The sequence below is a fragment of the Ornithodoros turicata genome, chromosome 1 (assembly GCF_037126465.1).
Source record: "Ornithodoros turicata isolate Travis chromosome 1, ASM3712646v1, whole genome shotgun sequence".
Lineage (NCBI taxonomy): Eukaryota > Metazoa > Arthropoda > Arachnida > Ixodida > Argasidae > Ornithodoros > Ornithodoros turicata.
The window spans coordinates 202296355-202307626 of NC_088201.1; the positions used below are offsets into that span (position 1 = coordinate 202296355).

The 11272-nt window shown below is 44.8% G+C and overlaps 1 long non-coding RNA gene across 1 annotated transcript; it reads left to right on the top strand.

Annotated features, from left to right (window-relative positions):
* Nucleotides 1–8534: 8534 nt before the first annotated feature.
* Nucleotides 8535–9358, top strand: LOC135375489 (uncharacterized). Its single transcript, XR_010417257.1, has 4 exons — nucleotides 8535–8600; nucleotides 8669–8717; nucleotides 8783–8824; nucleotides 8893–9358. It is a non-coding gene; the product is annotated as an uncharacterized LOC135375489 (long non-coding RNA).
* Nucleotides 9359–11272: the final 1914 nt, after the last annotated feature.

The window sequence follows — 11272 nt, forward strand, 5'->3', positions numbered from 1 at the left end:
GTATTCCTATGCCAGTGAACCTGACAGCTGCTTTTATTTATCTTACAGGATCCCAATGAGGCGCACGCCTACCCAACAATCAGTTATACAGGCGACGATCCACTGACAACACACAGCGTTAGTGTCACCGCGGAAGGGCTCACCATCGACGTCGTTGATGTGACATCATCGGTGTCACTGTTGTTGTGTGTCTACTGGACATTCAACATTCACCAAAGTTGAAAAACACACTGTGTGTGCTTGAAAGGATGATGGGGGTAGAGTACACCGAGGTAACGTCCCTCCCACTACGTGTCATAACGGCACTGAGTGCTTAATGTAAGTGCTTTATCCATTTTTGCTATTTTGTATGTATGTATGTATTTTCGTTATTCAGATAACTTTTCCCTGGGCCTTAACGTATGCTAGCTTCTTATCACTACCATCCATATATCGGCTATTCGTACAAATCAATAAAATCTATTATTATTATTATTATTATTATTATTCCAGTTCCCAGACACAAAAAAAACGAGGTTCACCACAAAGCATGGTTACAACCGACCATCACTGAGAATGACACCATTACCTATCTCAGTTTATTTGGATATGTAATAGATATTCTGTAGAATAATCAATAATAGTTTTTGATTTCTTGAAAAGGAGGAAACTATTATTGATTATTGTACAGAATATCTATTACATATCCAAATAAATCAAGATAGATAACGATGTCATTCCCAATGACGGTTAGTTCTGAGTAGTGATGTGTCGTTCGTGGACGAACCCCTCAAACTGAACTAGTCATTCGGGTGAACTGAACGAACTAGTTCAACAACAACCAAAACATTAGTTCCTCAATTCAGTTCATTGGGCCTCGACACCCACAACGCATCATACACTTTGATACGCTTCCAAGTGTGACATCTGCGCCATCTAACGAACGTTTTGAAAAGCTAACAAATCACATGAGCGCAAGAAGAAGGGCGGGAGACCACGGCGCATACGCTGTGGCCTTGAGTGGCTGTGACGCTGCGCTGAAGTGGACTGTGTGAAGGAAGAGAACTGGATGAACTAAAGAACTAAACGACGTCGCGAGTCGTTTTGAAGGACTCGCAGAGCCTGCCGTTGCCTGTCAGAACTGCTGCTCGTCCACAGCGCATGCGCTTAAGGAAGAGCGCGGGCGGTGCGGCGAGGCAGAGCTTCAAGTGGACTTAGTGAAGGTGTGAAGGAAGAGAACTGGATGAACTAAAGAACTAAACCATGCCGCGGGACGTTTTGAAGCACTCGCAGGTTCTGCCGTTGGCCGTCAGAGAAGGTGCTAGTCCACAGCGCATGCGCTTAAGAAAAAGCGCGGGGAGGGAGAGCTTCGAGTGGACTGTGTGAAGGTGTGAAGGAAGAGAACTGGATGAACTAAAGAACTAAACGATGCCGCGGGTCGTTTGGAAGTACTCGCAGCGCCTGTCAGAACTGTTACTCTTCCACGGGGGAGGGAGAGCCAGCAGAGCGGCTTTGAACGCCGTATGGATTGAAGTACTCTGGGCAAGTGAACTATATGAACGGCGAAAGCTGAACAAGAGTAAATCATTTAGAACTGATTGCGCTGAGATCGCTCTGAGCTCCTTCTCGCAATTGTGGACTGGTAGTGGCGCCGTTATGTTCTGACTTCTGGCTGACTGCTTGTGTGACTGGCACACCCTGGAGCGGGCACGCTATTTTTGCGGCAATACACTGCAAGCTTCCCAATTTTTCCTCCACAACGCTACGTTGTACTTTTCTTCAAGCTCTCTCATGCATTTGAATGAAAGGAGTTGAAACTGCGGTTACTCTATCACACTTCTGTGTTCTCAAATTCGCAGCAAGCAGACGTAAGTGATCAGAAATACACGATTGTAACATTGAACGACGACGGCACCTTGCATATTGATCTGTGCATTACTTTTCTCGTTAAAAATATACGTAGAAAATTAAAGCAAAATAAAAAAGCGACCTAAAAGATTACGTTTGCTATTGTTATGTTGATGTTCTCGAACCTTTGGAAAACTGAATTGCAAGATCATTTTGTTGTATCTCTCTTGGTCGAGACACTTTAAAGTTTGGGACTATATTACTTGATTGTGTTTAATTGCGAACAGGTGAACGAATGAACTATTCTTTTAGGCAGTTCAGTGGAGTGAACTGAACTAAATGAATTAGTTCACAAAAATGAACTGACTTGCCCATCACTAGTTCTGAGCATGTTATGTGGTGAAGATGTAGCGTACTTGTCAAATATGTGTTATTCCAGCTACATGTGCAATAAGTCTTATTGTTGTTATTGTTATTATTATTATTGTGCCTTATTCTGTAGTTATGGGTATGTATAAATAAACATGTGCTCAATAAATTCTTGTTTATCAGCATAAACTGTAGTATGTCGTTCAATACGATACGTTGCATGAACGCTCAGCTCAGGCAGTGTACATTACTAGGTTGACTATAGAAAATTGCAGGCACAAATGCTGTTATATCCTGAGAACGAGTTTCTCTGTAATTTGCAGAGACAGGCAAGCAGGTAAATGTTATTTGTACCTATTTGCACGTCTGCCAGTGCACGTCACCAAGCAGAAGTGTAGTCAAACATGTCAAATATGTTGCTAGGGGCCGTCATCAGTCAAACATATTGCTAGGGTGTAAGAGTACACCACCTCTCCTTTCTTCTGGTGTATGAGCAAGGGTGTAGTAGCACACTCTTTACTTTGCCGGGGTGTACTAGTACACTCCGCGCCGGGGTGTACTAGTACACTCCGCGCCGGGGTGTACTGGTACACCCTTGTGCCGCGGTGTACTGGTACACTCCCAGGGGTGTCATATGTGCGACATCCAAGTACACCCCAAAAGGGTGTTAGAGGACACCCTTATTTCTTAGAGTGAATGATCAACAAGGCACTCGGGCGTCATCTCTGGAGAGTGTGCTCTGCCTATCTGGCCGCATTGTGATATTTTCTAAAACAATGGAAGCACATGTGCAAGATCTGGAGGAAGTACTTCCTGTTCTGGATCACGCGAACCTACGACTTAGGTTCGAAAAATGCAAATTTGCGAAAGCGAGTGCGAAATTAAGCACTTTGGTCATGTACTCGACGAAGGTCACATTAAACCCGACCCTATGAAGATTAAAGCGGTACAAGAGATAACCCCCGCCAAAGAACCGAAAAGAAGTGCAAAATTTGTTTGGAATCTGCAACTACTATCGCCGTTTCGTAGAAGATTTTGCGCGCACAGTCCGACCAGTAACCAATCTTACCAGGAAGGGCGTACCCTTTGTATGGACAGCTGAGTGTGCTGCCGCTGTGGCAACGCAAGACACGTCTTGTGCTGGAGCCAGTGTTGTGCAATTTCGACCCACGCAAGCCGACAAAGACACAAACAGGTGCGTGCGATTGGTGCTGTCCTTGTGCAGAGAGATGAACGTGAAGAACGTGTGGCTGCTTACGCCAGTCGCTGCTTCAACAGAACGGAATGCAACTACAGCACAACAGAAAAAGAGTGCCTTGGCGTTGTGTACGCCTGCCATCACATCCGACCCTACGTGTTTGGAAGCACATTTGCCGTTGTGACGGACCCATCCAGCCCCACGCGGCTAATGAATGTAGAGAATTCAAACGGACAGTTGATCATGCGGTTCCTTCTGCTTCAATAATTTAAGAGGGGATACCAGCCGCTCCGTTTCGCCGACTCTCGGCACGAGATGGCGCCGGGGTCTAGACAGCCACCAGATGGCGCTAGAGGCGCTGGGTGCCGTAACCAGTACCGTTGTTCAGGAAGTGCGCAATACCCCGCTGGGGCATGTAGTTCCAACAATACGCGTGACCTTGTTGCATTTGTTCGGATCGACAAGAATGTACGGCTAATCTCCTAAGAAAAGAGGGGTTCTTGAAGGGAATACAGCTTTGTGGGACAAATGGGTCTGTGGTTTCTTCCTTGGTTCGCACTCTGTACGACTTGTGTATCGTCTTGCTGCTTTTGACTTACACCGTGCTCCTCACTAAGATCTCCCAGCTGAACGACTCGAAAACGGTTCATGCTGGCGAAATAATTTCTTTTGGGTTGCTATTAGTGATGCACCGGCAACAAGATATGCCGTGTAACGTTCATTTGCATACACTCGCCAATTAAATAAAAAATAACTTATGAATTTCGCATGTGATGGTCTCCGAGCGTCTACCCCATGAAAGAACACCTTCAGGAACTACATTTTAGCGACAATCAGAAATCGGCACGTGGTGGCTAACACGGCTAGCGCGTGGTCCGCCAATTTGGTCGAACGCTGTTTGATTGAATACGTTTGATCGAACGCCACTTGGTCGAATCGTTCGACGCGTTCGTTCGAAAAGTGTTTGGTGAAAAGATCTAAAGCTTAATCCCGCCATTTAGAGAGAGTACCTTAGTTATTTCGATAATTTAGCAGCAGCGAAAACAAAAGGTGCGTCGATAGAAAATCATCTGCGGTGTTTTCAGGTTCCGGGACATTTGATTGGACGCCGTTTGGTGGAAGGTCGCTTGATCGAACGCGGGACATTTGGTCGAACGCCGTTTGATCGAAACGGCAGCGGTCGTTTGATCGATTTTTTTATTGTTCACGCACACTTCAATTAGAATAGGCGAGAAGCAGTGTGCACTAAAAGACCCCACAGAAAAGAAATCCTCTCGTGTGACGTCATGTGCACAGTGTCTGTGTATTCCAGCGTTCTCCTACGTCCAAAAGGAGAAACATTCTTTGTGTTTGAATTTGCACAAAGGCATAGAAGACACACCGAAGTAAAGCTTATTAGTTATTATGCTCAGATGTTTATTATGCTCAAAAATGTCCCCGAAAAAATGTTCTGGAAAAAAATGTCAACGTTCCAAGCCCCTCAGGAAGGATTATAGCGCAAAACAATGCACCGACTTTCATTTGATAATACCAAAGAAAGTATTTAAAATTCAATTACATACCTACAACTGCGGGTGGAATAGAGTAAGTTACAAGAGTGAATAAAGGATATCATTGTAACACGAAACAATGGCGAGGCGAGCAGAAGGAAATGTCGCCCATTATATTTCTTTATTTTTGTCTGCAATTCTATAGTTATGCACGCACTTCATGATCCACATGTGTTCGGCTGACGTTAACCATATCGTCCGTCCAATGCCGCGAAGAAATTGCTCCAGGCTCTTCTCTCCCGGTGTTTATTGCATACAAAGATTCCAATGCCGCATTTGCAGATTCATTGTCGTCAGCTTTACACGCTTTTTCGGCGGTATTCCTATTGCTTCTTGATGAATTAAAGCAGACTTGTGTGAGTATCACCATGTAAATGCGACAGCAAATGAATCCTTAGACGGTAGTTGTGAACAATTTTGGGGAAACTCTGGGTAACCTCTCCACAGGGGATACTTTTTCCGGGGACCTTCAGCTTATTGCAGGGAAATACGTTGGCCCTCATTTCACAGCACAGAATAAGCATTAATAATGACAGGATGCTCAGTAAACGTGGTGCAACAAACTGTCGTCTAAATACCATGCGATCCTAACCTCAACACCCTTATTTTGTTCCTTTCGGGAACTCACGGTAACCTTTCCACAGGGGACATTTTTTCTGGGGACATTCTTTCTGGGGACGTTTTTTCCGGGGACATTTTTTCCGGCTCCCAACTTGAACGGCGATGGAGCAGAAAAACATACAATGGAACACCGGCGTCAGATTTGAATATGGCGAGACGCGAGGAAGCAACAATGAAATACAAAAGCATATATTGTGTGTCCTCTTTTTCTTCCCCCTTTTTTTATTTTTCTTCACGAGTGGGGCAATAAAAGGATTTCTTTGGCAGAAGAGGAATTTGTTTGCAAAACTAGGAAATCACGTGACTTCACACAAACTCGGATAAGCTTCAGGTTGCTACATTCTTTATTTCCGCTCCGCCCTTCGTCCACCTTGACTTGCGCTTCGTCGTTCCTTGTCCTTTTTTTGTTTCTTATAGAGTCATGTGATACGTTTCCTGACGTGACACTATTTGTAAATTTGTCACAAAACCACCTTCTGTTGCCGTTCTACCTTGATCTTGAACTTTTTATGCTTTAGCCTTCATCGAAACTTTCATCTTGAGCCATATACATGCGCTTCCAATTGTATAAATACTCGTGAAACGTTCGCATACAGCTTTCCGCCGAGAGATAACAAGAAATCATTCGATAAAAGTGGACATGAATCTCTGTTATGAGGCAGTGTGACATGTCATGCATCTATCGTTTTTTATTGAACAAGTATTCCTGTCAACGCACGGATTATTGGAATCTTTACGGGAATCTCTGAATAACGTTTTGTGTTTTCAATTTTTGATCCGCTTTATTGTGTCTTTTTCGCTACCAAAAGCGAAATTGATAATATAACATGTGAGCACCTTTTCCTTTCCTTCGTTGATGGAGACGTCCCCGACCAAAAGGCTGCTACCCGTTTTCACTTCGGAAAGCTACCAAGGGCCGGTTGGCCACCTTGGCCATCAGTTAATCCGCTTTTTCAGGCACCAAGTGGGCCTCCTACAATGGGCTTCTGATCCCTTCTGACTCACACCACGAGAAGGAAGGATAGGGGTTTGGAATACGGGGGCTTCCTTACGCGGAGTGGTACTTCTCCCTTCGAATCCACGGCATGGCGCTACCATGCAGGGGGAAGACAGGACCATCTCCTACGACTCTAGGTACCTCTGCATTTTGCCCTTAATCTCAATAACGGGTGAGCGGATTTCAATGAGTATGGTATCAAAATACTCTGGAAAGAATTCTGCATCCGAGTTTCAATACGGATTTTTCATTTTTCTTCTTAGTTTTTAACAAGAGCGCTTCAAAGTTTCATTCAATTTTTCCCGTGCTTTCGCAACGCCTAGAAAAATGTCAAGAGCAAAATCAAAAATCGGCAATGAAGCTCAAATGCAGCATTGGACAAGCTATCGTACAAAACAAACCGGGTGAAAATCCGTCGAATATTAACCGAGATTAAGGACGAAACGCGTTCCATAGAAAATACATGGGGCCTTTGGAGCTGGTATCCCCTCTTAACATCACACTACGCCATCAAGCAGGGAGGAAGAACAATAACGCCGATGCCTTATCCCGCTTTCCCTGTGATTCAGCTCCAGTAAGTGAAGAATCCGTGCTACCACTTCTGATCATAGACCAAGGGAATGTCGCGGAGCAGCAAAAAGGTGATCCATTCTTCACAAGAATTATTCAACATTTGGAAAACCCGGATGACGAGGCTGAGTGTAAAGTAAGAAGAACAGCCAGATCATTCCACATGATCGACGACGTACCCCACCGCAGAGCCAAGGATGAAGAGGAAACAAAATTTGTTCTCGTCGTTCCTACGTGCCTTTGTCCTGAGATACTTCGAGCTTGCCATGATGACATAACGGCAGCTCATCTGTGTATGAAGCGCATATGAGAGAAAATACGAGGCAGGTGCTTCTGGCCTGAGATGTTTTCAGACTTTACTTAGTACATGATTGCCTGCAAAGATTGCCATGCAAGGAAATCGCCTCCTCTCAAGCCAATGAAGTTCCCGCAACCCAATCCACCTGTTTCACGCCCCTTGCAGCAGGTTGGAATGGATTTCGTGGGACCGCTTACGAAGTCGAAGACCGGTAACCGTTACATCTTTGTAATGACAGACTACCACTCAAAGTTTGCGGAAGCCGTTGGAACTCCACTAGCCACTGCATGCTGTGCGTCCACCCCTATGAAAATGCATTTTGCCTTTCTGCAGACTTCTTGTGGACTTCTTGTTTCCTGCCTTGACAGTGTGTTGACTTCGACTTCTTGTTGATCAAGTCAACAGGAATTGCTGTTGACATCATGTTGACAGTCTCTTGAACTGCCATGTGTACTCTCTGTGGACAAGGTACATAGGTGTCGTTGTTGACAATTTGTGGTCTTCCTGTGCACCTGTGTAACAAGCACTTATTTCGACCGTTTTATTTTATAGAAGGATTTTGTATTATTAATCACTGCCTTATCGGCCAGTAATGTCTCCAGAGGTCGACCTCAGGGGTACCGAGCATTCCCTAAAAAGGGGGGGGGGTATATGTGTATGAGGCATATTTGTAGTCTATTCATTGGGAGACAAAGGTGTATGCGTAATATCAGCAATTTCAGGGTGAGTTGCAAAAAAAAAAAAAACATGTTGTGTATGCACCCCTCCTGGGAGGTAGACAGATCCGTGTTATCGGCTCTCTAAACAAAGCGGTATTTGAATCTGAACTTATGATCAAATGTAGTAGCTTGAATGCCACTTTTTCACCTTTTAGCTAGACATTAAAACTCTAAATACATTTTTGTTGCTTTGAGAAGGCGGCTCCTGGTATTATTTATACTTCAGTTCAGTATTCAATATCCTTCTTATACGACCACATGAGGATCATGCACATGCGACCGACATGTTTGCTCCACATTTTGACTCTGCGCCTCTGTGCCTCGCCCTCGCCTGGTCACGAAGGAGTCATCGCGATTAGCATCAACGGAATGTCGTTGGAACGGTTACGACGTGTTTCAACTGGCTCGTCCACTAGTGAACAAAGGAGGACGTGATTTTGCGTCGTAAGGGGTAAGCTGTGTGATCGAAGTGTGTTCGTAGGCTTCACTTGTATTCACACCATAACTGTTGTGCTGTAGGCTTTTGTTGTTTGTTTCGAGCAGCGGCTGCAGTCTCGCGTCCGGTCAGGTAAGTGTACAAGTGTCAGTTCGTGGTCGGTGTTGCTTCTGCTAATTTCATTCTCGTTGTTGCAGGCCATGAAAGAACAAAGGAGGATATCATTCTGCGTCGTATGGGTAAGCTGTGTGATCGAATTGTGTGATTAAGGTTCACTTGTATTCACACTATGACTGTTGTGCTGTAGGTTTTTGTTGTTTGCTTCGAGCACCGGCTACAGTCTTGCGTCCCGTTCAGGTAAGTGTACAAGTATCAGTTCGTCGCCGTTGTTGATTCTGCTAATTTCATTCTCGTTTTTGAAGGCCTTACTTTGTTGAACAGTAAGCTGGGTGAACCAACTTTGTTGTTGCTATGGCCATTTTACTGAGTTTTACTCTCTTGCGTTTGAACATTACTAATTTGCAATTGCACGCCCTATTTCAGACACATTTCTCTCCAACGCTTCGAGACGTCGCTTTCGCCGAAATTCAATGAATATTGAAGTCCAGCGTTTAGTGTTTCATCGTGGGTCGCCCGAAGGACAGCAGATCATTGACTGTCAATTGTGCGAGTGGCACGATGCATGTGTACGTGTGAAATACTTTACTACTGTGTGCCCAGGATGTATTGTATGATTGTGTTGGTACTGGATACTTCTCTCAAGGTATGCATTTTCGGAATAAAATAGATACATATATAGTTTTGCAATACTGAATTTCGTGCAGTTTATGCGTGTTGCGAGTGAGTGAACATATGCACTCATAAAAATACAACTTCACCGCAAAGCACGCTCCTAGCCGACCATCAACTCGAATGATATCGCTATGTGCCCGATTTGTTCAAAACGGTAGGCGTACGCCTTTTTTGTGACACTTACGCTGTTCATAATTGTCACAAAAATGGCGTACGCCTCCCGTTTTCAGCAGACCGGCAGATAACGATATCATTCGAGATGATGGTTGGCCAGGAGCGCGCTATGCGGTGAAGTTCACTTCTAAGAGTATAGAATCACAGGAAGTCCACAAAAAGTCTTCACACCATACGCGGGATAGTATTGTTTTCAGTACACATAAAGTGAACAAAAATTGCACAGCTATTCTGTAGCCAAATGTCAACAGAAAGTTGAGGGCCATAAGTCAACAAGAAGTAAACATATGCTGTCAACACGATGTCTACAGAAACTCTGAAGAGAGTTTGCTACCCATGTTGACTGGTGTCTGTAGAAAGTAAACAGAAACTAAACACCCATTTTCATAAGGGCAAAGGATTCGTCGAGAACATCGCACTCAAACATGGTGCTCCGGAGAAGCTGATCACAGATCGCGGACAGCACTTTGTTGCAACGCTACTAGAGGAAATACCCGTCCTGCTGAAGACAACAGCATATCATCCGCAAACGAACGGACTCCGTGAGAAGTTTAACAACACCCTGGTGGACATTATAAGCATGGACGTGTCAGGGAACCACCAGGACTAGGACAAATTTCCTCCGTATGTTTTCTTTGGATATAATTCTTCCCAACACGAGACGACCGGATACACTCATTTGCTTCTCCTGCACGGGTATGAACTTGCCCTTCTTATCGACGTGGCCCTCGGGAGCGAGAACACCGAACTTTCCTGTGACGACCCACATACAGTACAACATCACCTCCAACATGACAGTGAAGTTGTTGCCGAAAGGGAGAGACATACAGAGCGCAAGAACAAGCAGCACTGCGATCAACGCAGAAGGAAACACTGCTTCCAACCTGGCGAGAACAGGACAACAAAGCGTTTACACTCCTACCGCGGCTCATTCCGACTTGCGGAAAACGATTGGGAAGTAGAAGGCAGAACTGGCTCAAAGATAGTTGTGGTGAATGTGGGTCGACTGAAGCGGTATCTGCTGGAATGGGAATTAGGCAGCTCAGAAAGCGATCCACATTGTTCAGGTGATGCGCCGGAGGACCGTGGAGCCTCGGCCGTTGGCAATTACAGTGATGATTTTTTTGTTAGTGTCGACGATTCATCGGATGTCGAGAACGACGTACTTACGAGTGATATCGATGCACAGAGCCGGCCTCGTCGTAACACGCCACCCAACCAACAGGCTGACTTTTCTTATTACTGATGTGCCATTAGCAGTAGCCCAATGCTGTAAACGCTTTGCCACTACTCACTAAGTCACAATGAATGCTTGTTATTCTATTCACAGTTTGTTGTGTCGTTGTGCTATGTACTATGTTTTTGTTGAAGAGTGGGGAGAGTGGGGGCACTTTTTCTTCGTAAGGAAGAGGTGTCGCGATATTTTGTGTCTTTATATGCTTGTATGGTCTTTTCCAACAGTTTTCGTCTTTTAGAGACTGAATATTCGTATAGTATTATCTAATTTATTAACAGTAAGCATGTATGTTAGAATGTAGTCCTTCACGCTCCCTTGGTTCTGTTTTCCTGCGCTCCTCTTTCTTCCCTTCGCTAGTGGCTTCGTGTAACTGTGGCACATCTGCGGGGGCGACACCCTCGCTGTTTTGTACGTATTTGTGTTTGTACGTATTTTCCTCTCCTAGAACTCTCCTAGTACGTACTAGTAGTAGAACTAGTAGGTA